Below are 14,845 nucleotides of genomic sequence, written 5' to 3'. Positions count from 1 at the left end.
TTGATCTATTTTAATAAAATTTCCCTTTTTTATCCCATCCCCATTCCCTATTAATTTATATAGGAATTTAAAAAAAAAACTTAAAAAAATTGTAGTATAGTCAGTTACAATGTGTCACTTTCTAGTGTACAGCATGATGTCCCAGTCATGCATATATATACCTATATTCGTTTTCATATTCTTTTTCACTAAAGGTTATTACAAGATATTGAATATAGTTCCCTGTACTATACAGAAGAAATTTGTATTTTAATCTATTTTTATATATAGTGGTTAACATTTGCAAATCTCAAACTCTATATAGGGATGTTTTTGATGATTATATTTGCAATTTGTTGTATGAATTATAGACTATCAACATGGGATCATGGTAGAATTAGAAGGAGAATGGACATCCCAGTTATCCTAGTGTAATTACTGATATGAATTTGGGTTGAGCTCCTTTGGGCAAAAGGGTAAGTTTTCACTAGTGAGGAATAATTACATTATGTTAGGTGAAAGCAGGTTTTGGTGGTGGTGGTCATGATGGATAAGTTTAAGACTGGAAAGTTACATAACTTGTCCAAGATCACACAGCTAATGGTGGAGCTGAAATTAATCAGTAAGTTGTGGACCTGGGGCTGTCTGACTGCAGTGACTCTGCTAATTTTAACCATCTGCCTCCAGGTAACATCAGTGTTTGGTGGGAGAACACACAGATAATGTCATTATAATTTTAACATAGTAAAGTATTACTCAAGGAGCAGGAGAACTTAGTGGAGATCCAGGAAGACTTCTGGGAAGAGATGCCTGAGCTGAGTCATGAGGGATGCAGGGAACTGGTTAGACAAAGGAGGGTGGGCAGGACAGTCCAAACTGTGGGAACTGCATGTGCAGAGGGCCAGGGGAATGAAACAGCATGACTGGACTGGCCATATTGCAGTGTGCATGGGGACAGTGGAGGGCAGGAAGGCGGGACCTAGATCCCTCAGAGCGCCGCTTGCTAAGCTGAAGAGTCTGCACTTGATCCTGGATTCTGTGGTGAGCCACAGAGGGATTTTCAGTGGATTTGCAATTTGGAAATCTCTGGCAGAGCAGGAGGATGGTTTGCAGAGTGTGTAGGCTGGAAGCAAGGAGCTATCGGGAGGTCTTTGCATAATCCAGGTGAAAAATGAGCAGGGTCACACCACAGAAGCAATGGTGGTGGGAAGAGGAAGTGGATGGAGGGGATGGATATGAACGATGTGGAGGAGGTAGAATCTGCAGGACTTGAATGTGGATTTAAAGAGGGAAGGAGGAGCTCAGTGTTTGGTCCCAGGTGTCTGCTGGGTGATGGGGAAATGGTGGGCTGTTTACTAAAAGAAGAAATACAGGAGGAAGAATGAGGTTGCAAGTGTTGAGCAGAGAGGTGGACAGCCTCAGGGAGCCCAGAGCTGAAGATGCAGCTAATAACAGTTAATGATTACTAAGCCCATACAGCACTCTAGGCACTGAGCTAAGAGCCAGCCTTACAGGGACATTTGAAGATTACATGAGTTAATACAGGTAAGGGGTTCAGAATAGTGCCTCTCACAAAGTAAGCATTCCTGAAGAATTTGCTACTCTTATTATTGTTACTAGCCTTGTTTTACAGAGAAACTGGGGCATAGAGAAGTGAGGTAGCTTGTCCAAGGTCACACAGTCAAGAAGCTGCAGTCTGACTCCAGGGCAGTGCACCTGACCTCACACCACGCTGTCTGTGGTCACAGAGTGTGGGTGGTGATCAGAGCCGGTGGGTGGGGGTTGTGGAGGGGGTGGATGAGCTCACATGGGGGAAGTGTGAAAGGGATAAAGGTGGGGGCCAAGAGCCAAGGCTCAGGGAACACTGACAAATCTGTCCCCAAAGACCCTTGGCCAATTGTGTGCCCTAGGTGTCCCTCTGGTGCTCGTGGTATAATGCTCATACTGCTTACCCCTGGAGTGTTTTTAAACAACATGTTCCCCATATATTACTGCATTCCACCCAAGAACCTTTGCTTCAGTCTTTCTAGAAATGTCAAGGTCCTGGGTCGACCTTGAGAGACCCTGGAGCTCACAGTGAACCCCTTCAGCACAGGAACAGATGCTGAGTGTCCTCTCTGTGAGATAAACGTGGTACCTCTTACAGGGTTGTGGTGAAGTTTAAGATAGTTGTCCATGTGGTACATTAAGCTTACTCATTATTATTATCACTGGCCATTATCATTATTGTTCTCGGTGCTCATGTTTGAATCTCCAGATTTTAGCACAGCATCAAGGATTTAACAATCACCTGTGGAGTAAATATCTGAATTGGACACCTTGGTTCTTGTCCTACCTTCCCCTTGGATGAGTCACTCAGAGCCTCAGTTTCCTCTTCTGCAGACTGGAGACACTAATTCCCACCTCACAGGATGCCCAGGATTAAATGAGAGCCTACGAATCTGTATTTTGAGGACTGCAGAATGTTCTACAAATGCAGTGCTCAGTCATGCTCTGCCTCCCTTCCTAGGAGGCAGTTGGCAGCAGACTAGGGATGGTGAGTGGGAGGCTGTCTTGAACTGGTAGGAAGCTCAGTTTCTTGTCAGACAAGTAGGGCGAGGTTGGCAGGGTGGCTGGCAGGACACGGGCCAGGCGTGGGCTGCCACTGGCTCAGCAGGTCCAGGGGGGATTTTTAAAGCTAATGGTCTGTAGCCTCCCTGACGCCTGCCTAGTGGTTTGGCGTTCGATTGTGTTGCATCCTGGAGGTCTACTTGCCTCTGCACACATGTATGTATATGTCTAGGAGAGGCTCAGCTCTCTCCCAGAGTAAGGAGGTGGCAAATATTAAATTTTTGAGAAGCTTCCTCTTATGTGCAGTGGAGATAGTTGGAGTACTGGGAGTGTTTGGGTTTGGGTGTCTATCCTGATATCTGTAAGCCAAGCATGAGCACATGCATCTGTCTGAGCTGTTTCACAATGCCAGTGATCTACATGTGACATAATGATGGGGCCAGCGGTGATGGTGAGGCCAGCCCAGTGGTTACACACCATGGCGAATGCTGGTGGTAACAATGGTGGTGGTATTGAGGGTGGGTTGATGATGGCCTCTTAGCTGCCCCTTTCACACCTTGCAGGCATTTTTCTTGTGGGTCAGGCCCTTCCTTAAGAAGGAATGGAGGTAAGGGATGAATTGGGAGTTCGAGATTTGCAGATACTGACGAGTATATATGAAATAGATAAACAAGTTCATACTGTATAGCACAGGGAACTATATTCTATATCTTGTAGTAGCTTATGGTGAAAATGAAATATATGTATATTTGAATATATGTATAAATATATGTATAAATGAAATATGAAAATGAACATATGTATATTCATGTATGACTGAAGCAATGTGCTGTATACCAGAAATTGACACAACATTGTAAACTGACTATGCTTCAATAAAAAAATAAAATAAAATAAAACATATAGAGAGCTGAAAAAAGAAGAAAGAAGGAATAGAGGAGGGAGGAAGAGGGGCATCCACCTCTCAGTACCCAGTGTTCAAGCTGTGGTTTCTCCCTGACAATCCAGCTCTTGCAAGGTCAATTTTTTTTTTTTCTTCCAGAAAGCAGTTCACTTTTGCTGTGTGATTGGGGCGTTAATAGGTGGGAGCAACTCCCTGCCATGGCATTTTTATTTAAGTGGCATGAACACACTCTGCCTGGCCCTTCCTCTAAACCTTTACTATTGCTCCCACCATTCAGAACACCCTCCAGTCAAGCTATCCCCCCTATTCCTAAAGGCTTGGCTCAGACGTACCTCCTTTATCACGCTTCTTACATCTCGCATGATACAATTAAATTCTCCATTTGTGGTATTCCTAGGTTGCAAAGACAACTGTGTAGGAGTTCTGTGTGGCTCTGAGGCCAACAAATCCTACACTGTAAGCTGGGTCAATGTCCTTCTTTTGTTTAGACTATATGTTCTTGGGGTTCAGCTTTGTGTGTCAAGACCTGGTACAGTGGTATGTTAATAAATGTTTAACATCCAGCTCTTTGGGGAAACAGCCCTGCTTTGCAGCTGATTTGTCAATTTCTATGTTATAAATAATCCCAGCATGGCTCTCTTAAAGCTACCGACTGATGCCACTGAAGGTGCAGTTGAGAAGAGATGTATACAGTCAGCTCGTATGAGCTGGTTCCAGCACACAATTGCTCATCCAGGTCTATGCTCCAGAAATGCTGGTATCAGTGAGTGCCTGGCACATAGTAGGTCCTCGATACATGTTTGAATGAATGAATCAATGAATGACTGAATCAATGAATCCATAAATAAATGAATGGACGAAGAGCTGGATGAGTGGGTGGAATTAAACCGAGTGGGTGGAATTAAACCTAGTGGCTGGAGCAGTGGTGACTCTAGCTGGCTTTCGCAGGGGGAGGTGGGAGGAGAGAGGAGGTTGATCTGAGCTGGGCAGGGGCATTGCTGGCTCACACCAGGCAGATCCAAAGTATCCCAGTCCCCAATCCAGAGGGCACGAGGCCGATCCAAGATATCCCAGTGCCCCATCCAGAAGGCCTTCCTGGGTCCCCCAGACTCCACCCCAATGCTGAGGCCGCTTTGCCTTCTCTCATAAATAACCTGTAATGCCGCTGAGTGCGGTTTTCTTGTTGGGGCTTTTGTTTCTTCAATCATGACAAAAGCCACACTAATGAGTTATTGGAAAAACCAAGCCCTGCTCCAGGCCAGAGAGGCTGGGTGAGCACAGAGGGGGAGGTGTGGAGCACGACGGCCAGGCAAGGCAGGAGGCTGAGTGATTCCCTCAAGAGAGCTTGCCAGCTTGAGAGAGTGAATTTAAAAAGCCCTAATGGCTCATATGTTTCCAGGGCTTTCCAGTCCACACAGACTATGACAAGAAATCCGTCTCTGAGCAGGTGTCATTAACATCCCACTGCTCCTAGGCATTTCCACCTCAGGGCCTTTGTACCCGCTGGCCCCTCTGCCTGGAACACCCTGGCTGCCAGGTATCCACTTGTCTCCCTCCCTCCCTTTACTCACACCCTTGATCAAACAACATCACCTCCTCAGAGGGACTTCCCCTTACCACCGTGTCTAAAGTGACACCTCTTCTCATTCTCCATTGTCTTGTCCTGATATAATTTTGTTTTTATAGCACTGATTGTAATCTGATGTCTTGGATTGGATTTTACAGAAGCAGATCCCAAGACAAGGATTTGAGGGCAAGCAGTATTCAGTGACTCCAGGAAACACCCATGGGAGAATGGGGAAGTGATACAGGGGAGGGAAGGCTTCCAATAAAGGGTGCAGTAAATAATATGGGGAACTCTGGGAGCCAGTGTGGGACACATACCTAAGAGACATCCTGCCCAAGAGGTGAAGGAGCCGGATATTTATGTACCAGCTCTGTGAGTCACTGGCTGAGGGCTGCTCCCAGGGAGCTGGGGGTGTCTGGCTATTCTGGCTACTATGTGGGCAGGCAAAAAAGGCTGTGGGCAAAGGCATTCAGGTGCTGCAATTAGAAGTCAGCCTGAGGGCAGTGAAGTTAGTATATGAGCTGAGCACCCACAGGCTCTTCTAGAACTGACTTGACACAATTATGTTTGTCTCACCCACTAAAATGGAAGGGAGAGACTGTCGTGTTCACTGGTACATCCTCTGTGCCTAGAACAGTGTCTGGTAATCATGACATAGTTGTTGAATGAATGGATGCCCATTTTACAAAAAAAGAGGGTAAGGCTCAGAGACGTGAAGCACTGTGCCCAGATTAGATTCATTCACATCAGTATTTACTGAGCACCTACTTTGGGCCCAGCACTTAAGTCTCTCCGACTCCAATTCCTGGGATCCCCCTACTCATGTCTTCCCCGAGCCTGGGTCCTAGTGAGGAGGAGGTGGGATTTTCAGGACTCCATTCCATACCCCTTGGCACGCAAATGCTCCTCTGCCCTTAGTCTGACCTGGCAAGGAGAGGTCTGAGAAGCCTTCAATGGAGGTTCGGGCATGAGCTAGGCAGCTAGGATGTACACTGAAATGTTATTTTGCCTTCTCCCATTTCGCTTAGACTAATGACTGACATTTCTCTCTCCTCCATCCCAAGAAAGGAACCAAGGTCAGTGTCTGAGTCTGGTCTTTCTTGCCTCAAGAAGCTTTGGGTTTTGTTATCAATATGCACCAGCAGGAACACCCCAGCCCAGGCTTGGAGGTGGAGGTCTCTTCCGGGGGACCGAAGAGAGTATGGACTAAAGAAGGGAGGAGGAGAAAGTGACTTGACTAGGAGGGAGACGGGAGAAGGGCCAGGAAAGGACAGAGACTGGGGACTTTTTTGGGGGGCCTCGTCCCTCTGGACTGCAGTGCCAGATGAGGTAGCTGTGGAGGCTGGATGGTAAGTGCTGAGGCCCTGAGGGAGGTCTCCAGGGCCCACTTGTGGTCACTGAGAGGGCCGCTGTGGAGACCTCTCAGAGCCTGTCCAGGACAGCCAGCTGACTGAGGCCTTGCCCAGGGTTCAGAAGCCAAGGCAACAGGAGTCAATTACCATGGCAACCACAAGGCTCAAGGCCTCTTTCCCTGGGTCCTAGATTCTTCTATGACCCTGGAGACTCCCCCTAAACATAACTAAAGCTGATTTCTCAGCACTCTGGCAATTGGAGACTTGGGATCAGAATTTATTTGACTTGAAAAAATAAAACAGTATGACATTTATTGCATGTGGATGTTGCTGAGTAAATTCAAACCCACTCCAGTGCAGAGGGACCTGAGGGCCTCTGGATGAAGGGGACTGAGCTGAGGGGCACAATGCCAGCCTCCTGTCTGCTAGTGGGTCTGGCCAGGCAAAGCCAACCCCCAGGTCAGGCTCCTGATGGCTTGGAGGTCAGAGGAGACCACAGAGGAAACAACGAGGAACTTTTTAAAATTTATTTGAAAATCACATTAGTTCTGATTACAAAAATAATACAAACTGCTTGCAAAAAGTTGGAGAAAATAGAAACATATAAAGACAGAAATGCAAATTGCCCATAATCCCATCACCCACAAAATCATTAAAATGGTATTATACATCCTTCTCATCTTTATACAGTTTTTACATAATTGAGACCATATTAGTATTATTTGTATAATTTATATTCTATCTATAGCAGACAAAGGCCCTTGAGCTCTGCATGGTGAACAAATGAAGAACACACACACACAAACACTCCCACACAAACACACACATCTGCACAGACAGTGGAGAATAGAGCGAGGGCAGACCACTGAACAGTAATAAATTCCCACCTTACTACTAAACAGCATCATTACCCTGAAAAAGTTATTTTACCCTCTTTGTGCCTCAGTTTCTTAATCTGTAAAATGGGGTTAACTGCCTCCCTGCATTTTGAGGAGGGTCAAATGTGAAAGCCCTTTATCAGCTGTAGTGGTTATCACTAGACCAGGATAAAAAGAGCCAGTATCCCTGCTTTTGGCATTTAATTTGCCGTGTGGCTTTGAGCCAATTGCTTAGTTTCTCTGGTCCTTAGCTACCTACTTATTTAAATGAAGGACTGGACTAGGATTTCTAATAATAAAACTAACAGTTTTTAGAATGCTTACTATTTGTTAGGCACAGCATGGAATACTTTATACGCATTTTCTCATTTAATGCCCCTAACAGCCCTATGAGGTTGGCACTATTCTTATCACCATATTATGGATGAGGAAACAGACCCAGAGAGGTTAAGTAACTTGCCCACAGTTGCTCAGCTAGTAGGCAGTAGAGCTTAGGTAAAATTAAAGACTGAGTGCTGCTGTCAATCAAACTCCTTTGATGATAGAAGTGTTCTATATCTGCATTGTCCAAAATGATCTTCATTGGCTATGTGTGACTGTTGAGCACTTGAAATGTGGCTAGTGTGACTGAGACACTGAATTTTAAATTTGACTTTATTTAAGCTTAAATAAATGCTAGTAGCCAGTGGTGGTGTGCTTGGCTGGCACAGCTCTAGAATGTCAGCTTTTGGCCCCTCTTCTATGTGAGGCAGCACCAAGTAATAGAGAAAAGCAGACTCTCCTCTCTGGAGGCAGATTCTCTGGAAAACCAGCATTGCCACTTTCTAGCTGTGTGACCTTGAGGGAATGACTGAATCTCTCTGTTCCTTAATTCCCCATCTCTAAAACGATGATAAAAATACCTACCTTCTGGGTGGTTGTGAGGGCAAGGGCATTTTATGGTTTTGCAGTTGTCTACATACTCCCTCAGATAAGCCCTGGGTTAGCGGATGGAAACGGTGACAGGTGGGGCTAGGCCATCCTCAAGGGGCTGAGTGGGAGGTTCCCTGGGGGTCCCGCCTTTCATGCTAGCCGTCAGATGTGGCTCCCGAAGACCCCCGGGATGCTGGGTGTGGAAGTTCCCCCAGGAGAGACAAAAAATGAGAAGAGTTAATCAAAAAGGCAGCGAGTCCCCAGGGTTCCTGGTGTGTCTGGAACAACGATTCGTGTGGGACTGCGCCTGAGACCCCTCCCACCCCCTAGCGCAGCTGGGTGGGTGGGGTGCCTAAACCAGGAGTGATCTGGAAAATGAGGGGCTAGAGAGGAACTAGGGGCCAGAGAGGCTGGGGTGGGTTGGGAAGAGAAGCAGCGGTGAGGAGGTGGGGCAGGAAATGAGGTACAGAGTAGGATGACATCAGTTTGTCCTGGGGTCGGATCAGAGCAGAAGGAGGGGCAGTAGGGCCACCACATCGCACACTAGGGGTGGGAGGTGTGTGCCGTTCCTGTCGTATTCTGTGTGAATGGCGCCCCCTGGAGTTTATGCCACGCACTGGTCCCGTCGGTGTGTGTGCCTTTGATTATTCCACTCCAGATTTCCTCCTCCCCGCCCACTTTACAGGCATCAGAAAGAGATCATGGTTAAAGGAAAAAGAATTTGCTGGGGAGCTTAAACAGAGAGAGATCTGGGAAAATCAAGGGCCCTGTCCCCAGGCCCAGCCCTGGGCCTCTCCCCTCCCATCACCTCAGCTTCACTCCCCTCCTCCCATTCCTCCTTTCCCCTCACACTCCAGCCTGCCTTTTCAAGCTTGAGAACATTTGATCCCGCTTCTGAAGAGCTGTCTTGGAGAAGGTAAGAAAGACCAGCTCAGCGAAACTCGATGCCTTCCACTGGCCCTGGAGCAGATGCCAGAGGACAGAGCCACCCTCAGCCTGGCAGAGCCCCGACACCTTCAGGAAACACACCTGACCCACACCTCCCTTCCTAGAAAGCATCCCAGAATGAGGCAGCAGTGGAGGGTCACGTCCCCTGCCACTGTGTACACAAGGATTTCCCAGAGTGTTCTGCCCCTCACTTGCCTACTTCCCTTCCCCAAGAATTTGCTTCCCCTCAGCCTGTACATAACTCAAACATTTCTTCTTATATATTCATTATTTCCATTTGTCTCTGATCCACACATTGTCTGGATAATTTTGGCCTCCCTTATCCTGATAATTCAGGTCTTGCCCAGAGTCCTCTTTTGTTTGAGTCAGTGTAATCCAAATCAGTCCATTTTAATGAGCAGATGTCGAGTGGCTGCCACATGCTCAGTCCTGCTCTGGGTGCTGTGAGTGATCCACACAGGACCAGGACACCCACCCTGCCCTTGAGTTCACAGCACAGATGCCACTATAAGCCTGAGGTGGGAGGTGACAGCCATGAGACCAGAGTAACAGGTGGCTCCTTCAGAGAGGAGCTTGTCTCCAGGTGCTTGGCAGTCTCTTAGTCAGATGAGTCTCCCTAGGGAGGCCAGTGGAGGGAGACAGGGATGGGGCTTCTGTCTGGGATGGGGCCTGGCCCCCAGAGAGTGGCTTCTCCTCCCAGTGGGTGTTGACTGCTTCATGCCAGCTTCCAGTCTTGCCTTCAAACAGGCCTGGTTCCCAGGAGCCCAGAAAGACATTTACATTGAGAGAAATACCCAAACAAAACACCAAGCTGCTTCCCTTGGGCTTGGTTGAAACTTGGAAGGCTGCAGGCAATCCGGCTTAGGGGTATGAATCAATCTTGCAATAAGAGCCAAGAAGTCAGAGTAACCACCCCATGCTGTCCTTGTTCCCCAGCCCCTTAGCATTTACCTGTGTAGTAGATGCTTTGTGGCTGTTCCTGTATCTATTTCCTGACTCTTTTTTATACCTGGATCTATAACCCTGTAGAAGCAGTATCTCCACTCCAGGTGAGGGGCCTGGGGGTAGGGCTGTGTCTCCCCCTCAAACTCGCAGGACAGGGCTGTGTCTCCCTTTGGACTGGGGCTCCCTGAGGGTCTTTACTTGTTGGATGTCTCCAGCAGGATGCTCAGTATGATGTAGGCACTATGCCTGGCTTAATAAATATTTATTGAATTAACGAGTAAATAGTCAAGAGAACCTGACTTTTCCAGCCCATTCACTCCCTTCCCTGACCTACCCAGTGGGGAAGCAGGGCTGAGTAAATCAGTGCTCCATACACCTCCTCAGGGTGGGAAGACCAAGTGTTTCCAAGCTGGTGTTAAAACAAAATTACTTCTGATCCACTGAACTGTCAGCTCAAAGAAGTTAAACAAAACCTCCCCTGTCCTAATATTAGTGTGGACTAAGGGAGCTTGGGACAGCCAGGTGACCCTCACTTGGGAAATGGTAGCACCAGGTCTCCAACATAGCTCACAAGGCTCTGGAGTCAGGGCACATCTGCTCATTGTGGAAATGAGAATCTGGGGCCCAGAGAGGGAAGATCTCACAAACAGGCAGGGTGCAGTCTTGACACAGAAGCCAGAAAGCAGGGAGGGACGCCTGTCTCTTTTGTATCCTCCAGCCTCATCATTCTAGGACTGGTATTTTCAGTAACTCACTGCTAAGCCAGTCAGTGAAAGTCTCTTTGCCTCAGTTTTCACATCTGTAAAATGGAGGTGGCCGTACATCTTAACTTACCTCACAGGGACATTTTAAGGACCAAGTAGGATAGTGCGTGTGAAATTCCTTTGAAAGTTCAAATGGGAGGGCACCCCTGGAGCTGGTTGTAAAATAATTTACAAGAGAATCCAAATAAATTGGCCTTTCAAAAGTGATCATGGTTCCCAGTCTCACAGTCTAGTGCCATCAATTTTCATTGGTCAATTTATATGATAAGCATTTATTGAGTACCCACTAAGTGCCAGGCACTGTGCCAGGTGCTAGGGATGCCAGGCACCCCCTTCAACCCATTCCTCACACAGAGCCAGAGCAGGCCTGCTAAATTAAAGTCCAGTCCTGTCCCTCCTCTGTCCATTGCCCTGCCATAGCTCCCATCTTACTCAGAGTAAAACCCAACATCTTGCAATGAGCCCCAAACCCAAATTACCTGCCCCCTTAACCTCTCTGATCTCAGCTCCTACTACTCTCCCCTCAGCTGTAGCCAAATCCTGCCCACCATCGCAGGGCCTGCTCACTTGCTGTCCCTATCTCGGCAATGCTCTTCCCCGAGAAATGGCACAGTTTGCTCTCTCTTGTCTTTAAGGTCATGACTCAAATGTCACTGGGATCTTCTCTGGACACCCTCTCTAACGTTTTAGCCCTCACATTTCCTACTCCTCTTCCTAGATTTAGCATTTTCCTTACTATCTAAATTCTACTTATATACTATATTGTCTGTTTCTTCTCTAGGATGTTACCTCCATGAGAGCAGGAGTTCTTGTCTATTTTGTTCACATTGAATCTGCAGTGCCTAGTGGAGTGCCTGGCACATAGCAGGAACCCTTTAAATATTTCTTAAATGAAGGAATGGTGAACATATGGACAGGGTCCCTGCTCTGAATCCTGCATTCTGCAAGCAGAGAGCCTGCCATGGGTATGGGGTAGCGGTGGGGGCGGAAGTGAAGGGGGCTACAGACCTTGATGGGTGACAGAAGTCTCTATGGCCTCTCCTTTCCAAGTGTGCCTTTGCAGGATTGCAATATTACTAGTCTTAGGCAGCACGATTTATAACAGGAGTTAACTGCTTACTAATTAGCAGCTGGAACCATTAATTGGCTATTTGTTAGAGCCAGAATTAATAAACTGGTCTTTCAGTGGGGTCATAACTCTCCCTGTTCCTCACCCCTCCCAGCCAGCCTTCCCCTACCTGACCAGAAAGTGTCTTGCCCCTAAATTGAATAAATACCTCCCACTGTGTGATTTCAGAGAATTTTCCTTGCAAGGTGATGACGCTATTCCCGCAAAGACTCTTCTTTTCTCTCTCCCTCTTTCCTCTTTCAGGCTCTGACTTGCTGGAGGTGAGTGAGTGAGAGGCGGGAGGAGATGTGGGGCGCTTTCTAGTAGCACACTCTCATAGCAAAAGCCCAAAGCTGCCCTGCTTGGCCAAGGTCTGGGGCTTCTGGTTCCCTGGCCTGTCACATACCCCTTCAGTCAGCAGCTAGTTACTTGGAGTCCCTGGAGTTCCAAGGGCTGAGCTTTCTCTAGGGCAAAATACTGGGTTTTTTCTTAGAACGCCATGGGTGGAACCGAAGAGGTGGCAGTTGAGTGCTGACCACTGAGCCGCCAGGCAGTCCAGCTTCAGTCTGATCCTGTGCCCAGTGGCCCACTTCATGGATGCCTCAGGTCCAGTGGCCTAGCCCTCATCTCCCACCCCCTAAAAGCCCAATTTGGGGTCCACAGAATTGTTCTCTATGAAAGAAGAGAATAGGAACACTTCCTGTGAAAGCATTTACTAAATCCCTAGGCCCTTACATCTCTTCTATGGAACAGTGGGAAAGAGCAAGAGCACAGAGCCCACTTCAGCCACTTAGCAGCTGTGTGACTCACTAAATCTTCCTATGTTATTCTATGAGAATAACAGTCCTATCTCACACAGTTGTTATGAGGATTAGTTAGTACACGTGAAGGCTTAGAACAGTGCCTGGCATGTGGTGTCAGCTATTACTATTATTATTCACTTCTGTCAACAACCCTGTGAAATAGGGATCCCATTCACTTTACAGCTGGACAAGCTGTAAAGGCCTAGAGAGGTCAGTACTGGAGCTCAGGACTGATGTCTCCCAAGCCCAGTGCTCTTTTCCTTCTCCTGGGTTGTCTCCCATTGTCAGACCCAGGGCTCTGTCAGAGGCAGCAAGCAGGGCACACCTAGGGGAGGAGAAGACTGAATTTACGACACATGCAAACAGGCTGTCAAGGTGTTTACACTGCATACAATTAGCTGCAGACTATTCACAAGTGGATTAGCTACAGCAAATGTTCAGTCCCAGACGCTTGAATTTGGTCCTCTGTTCCCCCTTCCCCTCCCTCTGTCCCTCCCCATCATAAGTCTTCTCTCTCTTCCAGGCCAGTGTAGGTGTTCAGAGACAGTAAACTCACTGTCAGCTGAGTCAGGGGGGTCCCCTGCCAGTAATGAACCCTAAAGCCAAAGAGGAGCAATTAACTGCTATTTAGGGTTGGACTAGCTAACTGAAAAATAGGAAAACAGTTTACCATGGCATGGATAAGTACTTAGTCAACTCAAAATGGGCAAAGCCAAGGAGGGTGGGAATCACTGTGATCACTCCCTGAGAGCTTCCTGGAGGAGGTAAGTATTTTCAAATAAAGGGAAGAAGATGACAATAAAAGAAGCTACTCACCCTCAACTGGTACTACTTCCTTTTCAGACTGGATGGGGGAGGTGGGTGGGAAGATGCCTGATAGCTTTATATCTCTGTGGGGCAGAAACTGACTTTTCTCTTTGGTTAGGGGCTGGGGGTGGGGTGTAGAAAGGACGGCTGCATTGAGGGTATCCTAGGTCTGTGGTATCTGGCCTATGATGGGAATCATTCATTCATTCATTCATTTAACAGATCTTCAGCTGACATCAGCTGGGTGCTCAGCACTAAGTTGGGTCTTGTTCCCCTTATTCAACCTTGGACCCACAGGAAAGGAAAGAGAAAAAAAGGTTGAAGGGGTGAAGGAGGCACAATCAAGTGGAGATGGGCTGAAGAGTAAGATTCTTCAGACGTTCTTGGACTTTCTGAGATAGAAAGGGAACTGAAGAAGTGTCACCTGATGGAATGCCCCTACTGCCTGGAATTTCTCTGGACACCTCCCACCCCGTCCCCCTCCCGCTATTGGGGGCACGTGTTCCTCTGGGGATCAGTCCCTGGAGGGCCCGGAGAGGAGAGACCCAGCAGGAAATGAGCCTGGGAAAGGGTGGCTTATTATTTTTAAAATTCGTTTTAATTCACATACTGAAAAATTAAAAAAATTTTAGTGTGCATTCTTTGAGTTTTGACAAATGCAGAGAGTCGTGGACCACCGTCACAGCCAAGATGTTAAACAGCTCTGGGGGATGGGGGGAAGAGGGTCTGTAATCTCCCCACTTGTGAGCTGCTGAGGGTTTTCCGCGCGCCTACCTGCCCCTCTAACACAATTCTTGCACACACGCCGAGATAAATAACGGCGACAGGTGGAGCAGGTGAGATTAACAGGACCAGGGTAGGGGGATGCGATTGGAGGTGCGGCGGAGGACGCCCGCCTTGCTTCCTAGCCTTTACCTCTCCCCGCTGGCGTTTGGGAGGAGCGCTCTCCCCAACCCTGCTCCCAGAGGGCCAGACTGAGGTAGCGGAGTCCGGGAGTGCAGGACCCCCGCAGCTAGAGCGGGCCCCTGGCTTGACAGCCGGAAGAGAGGGCCCCCTGGGGCGCTTGGGGGCGCCTGAGGTCCTGAGGGGAGACAGGATGGGGAGATGGGCGAGCTGGGAAGAATGAGGGGGTGGCCTGGGCGAGCTCTGGCTGCGGGGTCCTGAGGACAAACCTGTTGGCAGCCCGTGGGCCGAGGCAAGAGCAGGAGATCTGATCGCGCCCTCTCCGCCCCCAGCTCAGCCAGCTGCTCCGGCGGTGGCCCCCACGCCGGCCGCCGGGAGAGGCCGCGGGTGTCTGGAAAGGGGCGGGGCTCGGCCGGGGGCGGAGG

This window comes from Camelus bactrianus, chromosome 20, assembly GCF_048773025.1.
Source record: "Camelus bactrianus isolate YW-2024 breed Bactrian camel chromosome 20, ASM4877302v1, whole genome shotgun sequence".
In the NCBI taxonomy this organism is placed as follows: Eukaryota; Metazoa; Chordata; class Mammalia; order Artiodactyla; family Camelidae; genus Camelus; species Camelus bactrianus.
The sequence above is the reverse complement of the archived record's forward strand: the minus strand, read 5'-3'. Positions refer to the sequence as shown.